Genomic DNA, 12,855 nt, shown 5'->3' on the forward strand with positions numbered 1-12,855 from the left:
TTACACGTTCTGAGGTGTGGCACTGCGCATCTTGGCCGCCCGCGCAGCGTTCTCCTAATCCATCACCTTCCTACATTCATCGTCAAACCAATCGTTGACCGTTGATTCCGTGCCACAATTTTTTGTCGAATCGCTTCTTACATGGATACTTACTTACTTAATTGACCTAACGTCTTATGACAAAGCCTGCGCAGTATAATTTCTCCATCTGTTTCGGTCTATGGCAACTGGTCTCCAGTTCCGCGGGCACCCAGTGCTCGCCAGTTCTCGCTCCACCTGGTCTTGCCACCTCGCTCGCTGTGCCCCTCTTCGTCTTGTTCCTACCGGTTTTGATGCGAAAACCATTTTTGCAGGATAGTCCGGCATTCTAGCAACATGTCCTGCCCAACGTATCCGTCCAGCTTTAACCACTTTCTAAATACTTGGTTCGCCGTAGAGACGCGCGAGCTCATGGTTCATTCTTCGCCTCCATACACCGTACTCTTGCACTCCGCCAAAGATGGTTCTTAGTACCCGCCGTTCGAAAACTCCGAGTGCTCGTAGGTCCTCTTCTATCAGTGTCCACGTTTCGTGCCCGTAGAGGACAACCGGTCTAATTAGCATTTTGTACAGTATGCACTTTGTACGGGGGCTCAAATAGTTCGACCGCAAGTGTTTGTGGAGTCCGTAGTAGGCCCGACTTCCGCTGATAATACGTCTTTTAATCTCACGGCTGGTATTGTTGTCCTCTGTTGCCAGCGAGCCAAGGTATACGAACTCGTCGACTACCTCGAACTCATCCCCGTCGATTACCACGGTACTGCCCAAGTGAGCCCTGTCGCGCTCGGTCCCGCCCGCCAGCATATACTTCGTTTTAGACGTATTTATCTTCAATCCTCTGCTTCGCGTTTCAGTCTGGTGTACTGATCTTCCACCGCCTCAAATGTTCTGCCGACAGCATCCACGTCGTCAGCAAAGCAGATAAATTGACTGGATTTATTGAAAATCGTGCCCCGCATTTCGATCGCTGCTCGCCTTATAACACCTTCAAGCGCAATGTTGAATAGCAGGCAGGAAAGACCATCTCCTTGTCGAAGTCCCCTGCGAGATTCGAATGGGTCCGACAATGCACCCGAGATTCTCACACAGCACTGGATCCCATCCATCGTAGCCATGATAAGTCTAGTGAGCTTACCCGGAAAGCCGTTTTCGTCCAAAATTTTCCAAAGCTCTTGTCGGTTTACGCTATCATATGCGGCTTTGAAATCGATGAACCGGTGGTGCGTGGGGACTCGGAATTCGCGACACTTCTGGAGGATCTGCCGCAAGGTGAAAATTTGGTCCGTTGTAGACCGATCCTCCATGAAGCCGGCCTGGTAACTTCCCACAAATCTATTGGCTATTGACGATAGTCGATGAAAGATGACTTGGGACAGCACTTTGTGGGCGGCATTCAGGATAGTGATGGCTCGGTAGTTCTCACAATCCAGCTTATCACCTTTCTTGTAGATAGGGCAGATAACCCCGTCTTTCCACTCCTCCGGTAGTAATTCCGTATCCCAAATCTTGACAATCAGTTGATGCAGACAGCCGGCCAACTTGTCCGGGCCCATTTTAATAAGTTCCGCTCCAATGCCATCCTTTCCCGCTGCTTTGTTGTTCTTCAGCCGCTGGATGGCTTCTTTAACTTCCCTTATCGATGGCGGTGGCACATCTTCGTCGCTTGCTGCACCAATGTGGTCACTTCCTCCGCTATCATGGTCTTCCACCTGCACGCCATTCAGGTGTTCGTCGTAGTGCTGCTTCCACCTTTCGATCACCGTCAAGATACCTCCATCTTTATCTCTGCACATTTCGGCCCGCGGCACGAAGCCTTTGCGAGATCCGTTGAGTTTCTGATAGAACTTCCGTGTGTCGTGAAAGCGGTACAGCTGTTCGAGTTCATCGCACTCCTTCTCCTCTTGGTGGCGCTTCTTTTCCTTGAAGAGTCGGGTTTGCTGCCTCCGCTTCTGTTTGTATCGCTCCACATTCTGACGGGTGGCTCTATGCAGCATTCGTACCCGCGCTGCGTTCTTCTCAGCCAATATCTGCTGGCATTCCTCGTCAAACCATTCGTTACGTCGATTCGGTGCCACACTGCCTAGGACGTACTCCGCTACGCTGTTAAAGGCTGTTTTCACGGCATTCCAACAGTCCTCAAGAGGGGCTTCATCCAGCTCACCCTCTTCCGGCAGCGCGGTTTCGAGATATAACGCGTAGTTTTCAGCGACCTCCGGTTGCTTCAGTCGCGCTAGATTATGCCGTGGCGGGCGGCGGTATCGTATGTTGTTCACAACAGATAGTTTTTGACGTATCCTTACCATCACTAAGTAGTGATCCGAATCAATGTTAGCGCCCGGATAGGTTCTGACGTCGATAATGTCTGAAAAGTGCCGACCATCTATCAGAACGTGGTCGATTTGTGATTCTGTCTGGTTGGGTGATCTCCAGGTGTACCGATGGTAGAGGTTATGCTGGAAGAAGGTACTACGTATGGCCATGTTCTTCGAGGTGGCGAAGTCTTAGGCCGTTTTCGTTCGTTTGCGGGTGGGCGCTGAACCGTCCAATCACCGGTTTGAATTCCTCCTCCTGACCAACCTGAGCATTACAGTCCGCGATGATAATTTTGACATCATATCTTGGGCAGCGGTTGTATTCACGCTCCAACTGCGCGTAGAATTCGTCTTTGTTATCATCGCTACTTCCGAGGTGAGGGCTGTGCACGTTAATTATGCTTATATTGAAGAATCGGCCCTTGATTCTTAATCTGCACATTCGGGGGTTGATCGGCCACCACCCGATCACCCGCTTCTGCATCTCGCCCATCACTATAAAAGCTGTGCCCAGCTCGTGTGTATTGTCGCAACTCTGGTAGATGGTATGACCATCTCTATACGTACGTACCATCGTTCCTTTCCAGCATACCTCCTGCAGCGCTACGATGTCGAACTTGCGGCTCTTCACTTCTTTAGAAAGCACGTGGGTACTTCCGAGGAAATTTAGAGATCGACAGTTCCATGTTCCTAATTTCCAATCGTTAGTCCGTTTTCGTCGCCTGGGTCTTTGCCGATTGTTCCGATTAGAGTTATTATTATTACTTACGGAGTCCACTGCTTTGGTTTTTTTTAGTGGTTCAGGCTTGCAAAGCCCGCAACCAACCCCACAGTATCACCGGAGGGCCAACGTAGCTCGAAGGAGCCCTCCTCCCCTGTCAGCATACGACCTTGGTTTCCACCGGGGTTGGTTACCCGATCTCCACCGAGGTTGCTCGTATCCCGACTGGTACCACGAGGAGGTAGGGGTAGGAGTTGCTAGGTAAGAGGCTGTGAACCACTGTAGGGTCTATTTTATGCCCAGTGCACAAGGCACCGATGGTACGCATTACCAAGCCGTTTACATGGATGCCATCCCGATAACCACTTGACAGACTGTGACGAAATTTTGCACATGTGAACATTACACGCTAAACTAGTTTTACCCAAAATTTCATCAATTTTTACTCATACAATAAAAAGGTATTATGTATGTATGGGAACTACCACCTATCTTAGCAGAACAACTGTTCATAGCAATGGGCTTATCTTAACAAGGGGAATCGTACAAACATAACGATTGGTCACGTATACCAGTTCCTGTATGAAGGGCCAAAAGGGAATCGGTAGGCAAGCAATATCACTTGCACGTACCAAGGGTATGCAAGAATCTCCTTCCAGAAACTAGATCACATACTCATGCAATAAAAAGGTACACATAAAACAAAGTGTTGCATTTTTTTCGAGTACAGTCATTAGAAGTGTAGCACTAGCCACGCAATTGTCCCGTACTCGATGAACTAGCTGTGAAATATGTCGAAATAAAACAAATGGTGATGTTTCGAAAACGGAATGTAACGCCCAGTGGTAATATTATGTTATTAGGAGCTTTGCCCAAGGTTTAACGCGGTCTAAAGGAAACACCGCGCTTGAAGCAAATATCGCGCTAGACCTGCTGCCAGAATGTTGTAAACAAACATGTTGTTCACGTAACTGAATGGCCAAAAGTGACTAAAACTTTATGATTTTTGTGCAATCACTTCCAATATTATCAAAATCGACCCGGCAACCATGAAAGAGCATTTCATTTTTGAGTAGCCCAGTGGATAACTTTCAATGAAACTCACAATACCAGCGGAAGCTTCGTCAGCAATTCACTTCGAATCCCTAGCAACACGCTTCTGTCACATGTGGTTGAAATAACTTATTTACGACCTATTTTAGTCATATATCAGTCATTGCAATTACTTTATAACAACTGTGCTGCTTGGTATTCTAAGCTCTAATTGTTGTTTCATTTGCGCATAACAGCTGAACTGTCTCCGCAACAAACAAGTTTAAAACTCAAACATTTCATTGCTGATGATTCATTTTGATTTTCTGATCAGTGAAGTGCAATCAATTGGTGTAATGTTGGCATGAAAGAAATAAAACTTGTAGCTACAATAACTGCTTTTAGCGAAACACAAACGCTTTCGTCCTCTAAATTTGCTTTTCATCTCTCTGTCCTAGCCAATATAAGTAATATCGAAACATAGATTCATGGACTGCCTTATAAAATCCATCTTGCTAAATGTTGGTGCTTTCAATCTAAAATGTTGCATTTTTCGTCGATTTTTTCTGCTAGGAAATCTTCAATCTTTCGTGTCTTAAAGAAAATGGATAAAATGTTTCTCTCGACAAAATGTTGTTTTCTATGTAAAGTGGTTTCTAATTTTCTTCTTAAAAGCCATCTTCAAATGTTCCGCCAGGAATATCAAGGACAAAAAAGTAACCAAACAAGTTGCTTGCATCCATTTTAATAATGTTATGCCATTTTGGTTGATAACACTTCCAAACCTGTCCTAACAATTAGCCGACTCAAAATTCCTCATACGCAGAGGAAACAGGTTTAGTCAGTGCCCAGGTCCAAATTACGTGACTTGTTTCAGACGACGCTTCAAATATGCATAGAGTAAAGACCTTGAAAGATCGTGGCCATCTGATGAATCTATTATGCATGTATCAGACGGTGCAGCAGATGATGCTATCGATTTATCTGTTTACCAAATCGAAATCAAACGGACGCGAAGCTTCTTCCTGATTTCGCAAAATATAAGCTACTAAACAAAGACTGTTGTTTCGCAAAGCTCCGTACGCTACCGTACCTATAATTCGATCGCACTTCTTTTCAGGATATTGGCTATTTAAAAAATTTAAAAAATTAATCTTTTAGTGACAAAATTTACTATTAGCATTAGGATTCGTTGAGTATCATCTCTGCACTCGTGCGTTGTTGACCGTAAAACTGTCTCAGAACCATGAAATACGAGAAAGCCGAACGGATAGTCTGCAATGAGAGGTGACATGTATAAATAATCCAGCTCCAGCTGCTAATCGGATCGGATTGAAAACATGCCATAGCAAAAGTAGAACGACTGACGAAGAAGAACTCAGCAGCAGTGAGTGTCGCCATGCGTTGAGACCTCAAAAGGACAAACGCCAGAATGCGTTGCTCAGCAACCGGTCGTTCGTGCCAACGGCTACTGTAGACTGCATCCGCCACTGAAGCACTCTGGGAAAAAAGAGAACTACCATTTTCAAGAATGTATCTATCCAAAGTAGACAACAAACCGCTGTCATCAGTTCCGTGCCGAGCATGGAAAACGAAAAAATCTGAAACAGTATGTAGTACAAAATGGACCCCATCTGCAACAATAGTTGTTGGTCTTCACTTGCCTTGCAAAGAAAAATAAAAATGGTGCTAAATTGGAAAATCAGGCATGTGTGACAATCATTCATGCTTACCAAAGTTAAAATCATCATTGTCATACAGAGCACCAACATGCAAGCCCCATGAAGCAAAAGAAGCAAACTACTCAGAGCCGTTTTCATTCCGGCAGCACTTCTAAATGGATTAATCTCTTTCAGCTTGCGTGAAACATTATGATAGGTATAAAAATAAAAACCTACAGTACCTATAAGCAATATGCTGCAATCTAATAATCCTAATTATCTCTCGTCTAAATTGTTGGCTATCCAGGTGAAATTCATCCAGTCGACTAATTTGCATACGTATGATCTTGAACAGACTAGAGGTATAATACACCAAACACCAGTACAGGCAGTCCTGCGTAACAGCGGTAATAACGTTTGCTGTCATCATAATAATTCCGACGATTGTACAAAACAACCAAACCCAAAAGCTCGACTCATGATCGATCAAGATGTAACTAAAAATGGTTTTTAACTGATGAAATGTAATTTTTCAAGCCGCGGGTTACTGACTCTGCCTCTAAAGATGTGTAAAGTGGCGGTACACTACCGGTCATTATATATTTCGCGATTGTCACTGTGGCCGGGATCACCGCATAAATCAAGCAAACGACAAATTCAAACCCCAGATAACCTTTCAACAATACCGAAGGGATGGACTTCAGACGACTGAGGACAGCTTGCACGTCGAAGTGCGGGTCATCGTCACACTCCGCCAAAAAGATCTGCATTTCCGCGTAGATTTGCTCCAGCAGAGGGCGATAACGGACAACGATGGCAGCTTGCAGGAATAGTTTCCCGAGTATACCGAGCTCGATTAGTGCCTTCATAAGGCGGCGAAAGTCAGGCTGTTGCCTAACAATGAGGGCAATCGGAGGTACTACGTTCCACATGAAACAAGCGAAGAGGTACAGCTTGGCTTGCCACGTTCGAATGCTACCATTCGGACGGGTCCAGTTTCCGGTGTGCTGTAGGAATGCGAGAATTAGTTTCATTCCGGTTACTGGACAATTTATTAGTTTGTAAAAATGTTTGGGAGTCTACTGTGAGCGGAGGCTATGTCGTTGGGGCTTTTTATTTTGATGGCCTATTGGTGAAGTACCCCCAATTAGACTTATAATTGATACAATTATAAGTATTCATCGATGACATGATTGAACTGATGCTACGTTCTAATTGCGAAGTAGTTCTTAATTAATGTTGAAACGTCTGCGTTTTACAGATAATGTTGCAAGACACGTTTTGTTTGATGACGCTAAAGAGTTTAATTTTCTCTAAATTTTTGATACGTTTTTGATATCGGTATCGTAACTAATTGAGGGGAATTGCCTAATGCTTGATAAAGTAATAACGATTTGCCTCGTGTCTATAGAACACTTCAGTATAAGAAACGCCGTATCATTACATCATTCTTCATTTTCATATTTTTTTTTAATTTGTTGACTCGATATGTATTTCCTAGTAATTTCGAAAATTTCATAGGACTGATGGTGGTCTGCACCACGTTTAGATCCTTGGCGCAAAAGATTTGGCAAGTATAGTAGCACCGAAAGATTCGGATTTCATGACCATTCTAGTCTTGAATGCCATCATAAGAGTGCAATAAAACCCATACTTGGGGTGCTTCTACAAGGCACGACAATTTCGCCATAATTTGTCTCGACGTCTAAGATGGTAGCCCCATGACGAGACTAGACAATTACTACGCAATTTCAAGTGAATACAGGTCGAAATATTCGGCATCAACCTAGGCGACGAAACAAGGACGATGAATGGAAATTTGGTACTTGGTACTAAAACTTACTTCATGAAGAATTGGAACAAACTTTTGCTCATATTGTGGCACTCTTGGTGGACCGATTTGGAAGTTCTTGGAGCCCACGTGTCGGAAGTTTTGTTAGCTTCACCTATGTAAATATTTTTGGCATTCCGCAAAACGACTGTAATTTGTAAACAAACAACGTGGAAGTCGAAAGAAGGGAAAAAATTGTGCACAGTTATATGAAACTTCCATTGTGGTCTGCATCTAGGCTAGCTAAACAACTGAAATTGCCCAGAAATACCGTATGGCGCGTTATCAAACGGTATAAGAAAACATTGACGACGATTCGGAAGCCTCAAACTAATTTTCGGAGTGGAACCACAGACAAACAGATGAGACACTCGCGTTAATTCCATCGTCCATTCAAAAACCACTTATTTTTCAAAAAAGCATGTTTCGCAACATGACCACACAGCGGCCCTCGAGTGTTGCTTTGAGTTTCCAGTATAAAACCATACGAATGTAAAAAACCTGCAGCATCAAACCCTGCAAATGTAAAAAACCTACAGTATAAACCCCTGTAAATGTAAGCTACTCCGCAACATGCATAACAGAGCTAGTGTGCAAGCAAAATGTATAGGACGACGGTTTTTGAAGAATTTTCTTCTATGTGTCATGTCAGTTCGTCAGTGGTAGAACTGTGACCGGAAACTACGTGGTAAGATTTTGAAGACCATCAAGAGTAAGACAATGACGTCAGAATTGTACCAAAAGGGGTGTCTCCAAAAACGAATTTTGCCGTTTATTTGATCCCACCTCCATCCCGTGATGTTTTGGCCAGATTTGGCAAGCTGTGCTTACAGTAAAGTCGTTCAAGAATGGCATGCAGAGAAAGGGGTCCAGTATGTTCCAAAAGACCTTAACCCACCAAATTGGCACCATTTCTGCCCTGTTGAGAAATACTGGGCAATCATGAAGAGGAGACTCAAGGCAAGGGGAAAAGTTGTCAAAGACATCAATCAGACGAAGACCTGGTTGAATAATAGTGCCAAAACGATGGACGAAGAAATTGTGCGCCGCCTAATGAGCCATATTACAGGAAAAGTTCGAGAATTCCTTCGAAACCGTGACGAATAATTTTATTCCTATTTTTTCATAAAAGTTTGAAGAAAATGATACATTTGTGTAAAAAAGATCTTGAATTCAATGATAAATAACTAAAATACATGGTTTTGTTCCAATACTATCTGAAGCAAGCTTTACTTCGCAGGGGGCGACCGGCTGCTGCTCTAACAGCTTGAACCCCGTAAACTGGAAACGGGCTTTGTAGTGTCGGCCAGAATGCAGGATCGCGTGACAGATTGGAAGGCGATCAATGAGAAAATGTGTCTATTGATGATAAAGGGCCGTTTCTTCAATTCCAGCATCACCAACGCTTACTGCCCGTGATCCGAAACACCCTTTTCTCCGCGCAAAGATACCCACAAAGCCACATGGAAATCACCTGACCAACGTACAATGAAGCACGATATAACATATTCTCATAGATGGCCGGTTATTCTCTAACATCGCAAATATACGTTTCGTACGGGTTGCGGGTATTGACTCTGACCAACACCTAGTAGCAGTACATGTGCGTTCAAAACTGTCAACCGAATACCAGACACGTCAAAGCAGTCCTCCTCGGCTGAACATCAAGCAGCTAGCTAACCCGCAATCTGCCGGAGATCTATGTGCAAATACTGGATGAGGCACTGCCTTCTGCCGAGGAGTTAGGTGCTTCAAACCCCGAAGAGGTTGGAGCAGACTACGCTCGGCTATCGGAGGCGCCAGACACGAGAAGGTAAACCAAACCCGCAAGGGCTACACACCGAAACCTGATTTGGTGCAGAGACGAGGAAAGGAATATAATCGCAAACGAGTGCGAGGTGGTCGACAGGTGGAAGCAGTTCTTCGATGAACACCACAGTGGCGAAGTTGCAGAAGAAAGCGGTTAACCTAGAAGTGATCATGGAAGATACTATGTATGATAGATGGATGTTCCAGCACCTGATCTCCAACAAGTCAAACGAAAAATCGGTTTGGTGAAGCTAAACAAAGGCGGCGCTGGTAAGGACTGTCTCTCGGCAGAGCTTTATAAACATGACCGAGAAACGCTGACAACAGCTCTACAGTGGGTCATTTCCAAGATTTGGGAGGAGGAGAAGCTACAGGAGGAATGGACGGAAGGAATGGTTCGTCCCATATACGCTGGTAAACGCCGACTAGAAGTTACTTTTCCAGATTCCGTTACGCCGGCTGTCATCGCTAGAACAGGGTTTCGTAGAGAATCACCAAACGGGCTTCATAGGGGCTCGTGCAGTCACGGACCAGATTTTTTATCCGACATCTTGCAGAAATTATGGGAGTACAACTTGCCCACGCATTATATCTTTATTGATTTCAAACTGATGTAACTGATCAGGGCTACATTGGATTGAATGATGTATTTCGTGCTCATTTTGGGGACACTGTCGAGTCCCTTCGAGACGCGGCGAGAGTTGAGACTAGATGACGGCTGTTCAACATCGCTCTTGAGGGGGTGTTCTAACGAGCGGGCATCGAAACGAGAGGCACGATTTTCGCTTACTTTGACTTTGAGATGCCCTTGATGGCTTTGATGACAATTGCGCAGGCGAAAACAATCTACGTCAGACTGAAAGCAGAGTCTAGGAGGATTGAGCTAAAAATGAATGCGTCGAAGACCAAATACATGAAAGGGACAGGCTCAAAGAAAACAAACGCGTACCTCCCACGGACGGTAACCGTTTATGGTGATGAACAAGAAATGGTAGATGAGTTCGAGTATTTGGGATCACTGGTGACCGCGGACAACAACACTAGTAAGGAGATCCAGCGGCGAATTCAAGCGGAAAATCGGGCCTACTTTGCCATTTATAGAACGCCATGTTCAAGAAGCATATGCCGCCGTACGAAGCTGCCCCATTATTCCAAACTTGGCATGTGGAAATCTTACATTCGATGTGGTCGACGATTTTACCAGGAACTCTTTTGTATCTTAAGTCGTCATAAAAATTTTCGTGATTGATTCAATCGAAATTTTTTCGCCTACTCAATAAATACCAAATAAAGAAACTCTTGAAAGTTTAATCACACACTTTCGTTAGCAAAATTTAATCAAATTTTCATTCAAATTAAAATTTGATTGACGTTTATGCTTCATTTGCAGGTTTACTAATGTTGTTTGTTTGTTTTCCGGAAAGTGTAAATTAATTTCGATGTGTACTGCAGGGATGATTCCTCCTCAGAATAAAAAAACGAAGAAAGAAATTCACACGTTACTCAGCCGTGAATTACTGTGCTCCGTTTTGATATAAATTTTCTCTTTTTTACTGACTGCGATTACTCAGCAACCTCCACATTGATGTTTTACCTTCTACTCATTGGGGAGTGAACTGAGCAACAAAATATTAATACACTAACTTTTTGGCTGCCTACGATATGTGACACAAAAAACTGTTTAGACTTCTCGCAGCGGCAACAATGCAAAAAACGATACTAGATGATATATATGGCAACCATTGGCGGAACTAGCGCTTATTTCTAGGGGGGGCTATAGCCCCGAAATTTTTTTTCGACCGTTTTATTGGTCGGCCAAGTCAATTTTTCTAGGGGGGGCTTAGCCCCCTCTAGTTCCGCCAATGATGGCAACATTGGGATTCCCGTGCAGTTGCTTTTTCGCTCAATTAGAAACTAAATTTTGTTTATATTTATCTTTATTTTTGACCTGTTTCGCTTTGTATGGATTGATTTCTCATTTGTGGCAGCAGCTCTGCTCATTGTATCGAACAAAAAAAATGGTGCACTTTTTGCACAATGAGTGAGGAAATGGCAAGCACTGTATTGACCGTTTTTCTAATATATTTTTCTGTATGCCAGTAGGGCATTGGGTTAAAAGGCCACTGCGACAGTCTTAATGATCGTCTTTTGTGGCAGTTTTCTAATATACTGGAGTTACTCTTAATACGTGTTTTTGCCTGAATGTGTGATCACTCTTTATCTCATTTGTAGTATAGATATTGTCCTTGATTGTTTTTGAATTGTGTACTTTTTTGAATTAAATCATTTCGTGAGATTTGATTTAAATTAAATAAGGACGCTCACTTTCGACTTTCGTTATTGATCTTTCATCATTTGCCTTTCATCTATGTTTTTCTTCGTGTCATTTTTCGAATCGGTAATTTTTCGGTGGTTCATTCTTTTCGTGTTTTTTTACATCGTGTTTTTGTCTGTTTCCAGCGATTTATTATTTTTTGGCCTTTTGTTGCATTTTTGGGTGCACTCGATGGCATCTTTTTGTCCTTATTTGTAGTCTGTATTTGACATTTCGTGTTGCTATTTCGCTGTCGTTTAATCGTCTTTTCATCGCCTTTGCTGCATCCATTTTTTGCCCTTTCATGGTTTTTCAATCTTTCTAGACGTTTTTTATCACTTTGGTGATTTTTCCGCGCCTTTTCATTATATTTTTGTATTTTTTTGCCGTCTATTTTCATCAACTTTTCACCTAATTGTCGTCACTTTTTCGTTATCTTTTTGTTTTTTTGACGCGCTGTTGTGTGTTTTACTAGTATTTTAGTTGGTTACAACTAACAACAAGTAATCGTGCATCCACGTCTTACGCACAGGGAATCAAAATATCATTGTTCATACGCAGAAATAACCGACAAAAAGGAAGAGCGATAAACCAGCTGTTCTCTGCCTATAAAACAATCATACGTAGCAACCAGAATGTATCACGATAACAAAATATAAGGACAAATGAATGTCCCTTCACACCAGTGAGAAGAACAATTTTCGGTGAAAATATATTTTGATACACACTCGCTGTCACAAGCGCTTGTTGTTGGTAATGCAGGTCTACAATAAAATATGGACTAATCTCAAGTTTTTTTAGTCTTGACCTTAAAATGCGGTCATACATATATATTAATATTTTTTGAAACGATGGTTCTACAATTGATGAAGGGACGGTAGGGGAAAGAAATGAAAATTTTTTGGTGAAGGAGGGGAAGAGCGGAAAGGAAGGGGGGGGGTATTGGTAGCTATGCTTGATAAGTAGTCATTTTGACTCCTACCTTTTGTCCAATGCTGGAAGGTGCATGAGTCGAACCAAGCTGTAATCTGAGATTATAACCGGATTCGAACCCACAACACCCGCCAGGGTATGTGGTTCGCTGGTACTTGTACCTTTGAACCATAGAGGCGCTGGAAAAAAGGCCACAATCCAGA

This window comes from Sabethes cyaneus, chromosome 1, assembly GCF_943734655.1.
Source record: "Sabethes cyaneus chromosome 1, idSabCyanKW18_F2, whole genome shotgun sequence".
Lineage (NCBI taxonomy): Eukaryota > Metazoa > Arthropoda > Insecta > Diptera > Culicidae > Sabethes > Sabethes cyaneus.